A 1117-nucleotide genomic window follows, 5' to 3' on the forward strand; every position below is an offset into this window, starting at 1 on the left:
TTCTTGGAAGTAATTTTTGCGAATTATTAAAAATTGTGAAAACTACAGTTACATACATTTGCATACATGCACATATTAATCTTTTCACAGTTCTATTGTGAGTTTCATTTTACTTATTATTATTATTATTTCTTACACTCGAGAATTATTTTTTAACTCTTAGTCACTGGTTACTGTCTTTGGTGTCTCCAATTAAATGTTTTCAAAATACTGTACAAGATGGATTATTGGCAAGAGTAATATTTGGCAAATTTACCTGTGGAAAACTAATTAGCGAATTTTATACTGGCGATTTTTTGCCACATGCCATTGAGCATGCTCAGATTGAAACAAAATGGTGGATTTTATATTGGCGATTTCTTCATAGAACCAACAACCGCCAATATTAATTCCTCACCAATAAATCATCTTTTAAGGTATTTATTTTTTAAAAAGCACTACTCAAAAAATAACTGTACAATTATGTCTAAAAACTAGTCAAGTAATATTTTTAATATTAGTTTTTTACACACACAAACCAAGTTATCAATATTAACAATTAATTGTTACGGCGTGTTTTCATCTCAGAAAACTTCAGAGAATAATAATCTCCTTTCCAGTAACGCCAATGAAGTCCACACTCAAGACTGGCATCAGTTGGATTAGTATAATAATGACCATTGAGATGAGACAAATTACAATTATAAAACCACCAAGCACCTTCACGTTCTTGAGCACAATTGCGCGGCTGAGCAATATCATTATTTTGATCTCTTGTTGAAAACTGATGTCCATCATGAAAATCCAAGCTATCCCCAGCAGTACCAGAATATCCTTTTGCTGTTAGTATATATTCAGTACTACCATCACTAACATTAAATGTAGAGTAGTTAGCATATCTTGTGTTCCCCTCAAAGTCTCCCAGGTCCACTCTTAGTGTGTTTGATCCTTCTTTAGTAAGACGATGAATCTTGCTCAATCCTAACCAAAACTCACCAGTAAGGTCACCAAATCCATTCTCATAGTCAGTCCAGTTCCTATAGAAATCAACAGATCCATCTTGTCTCCTCTGAAATACAGTCCATCCACCACAATCAGTCTCCATATCACAGTATACCTGTGATCCAATAGTGTATAA

General features: G+C 33.4%; 1 pseudogene; it reads right to left on the reverse strand.

The window, feature by feature from the left end:
- Positions 1-416: 416 nt before the first annotated feature.
- Positions 417-1042, reverse strand: LOC100635376 (ficolin-2 pseudogene; annotated as a pseudogene).
- Positions 1043-1117: the final 75 nt, after the last annotated feature.

Source organism: Amphimedon queenslandica, unplaced genomic scaffold (genome assembly GCF_000090795.2).
Source record: "Amphimedon queenslandica unplaced genomic scaffold, v1.1 AMPQUscaffold_1142_Cont26843, whole genome shotgun sequence".
NCBI lineage: Eukaryota > Metazoa > Porifera > Demospongiae > Haplosclerida > Niphatidae > Amphimedon > Amphimedon queenslandica.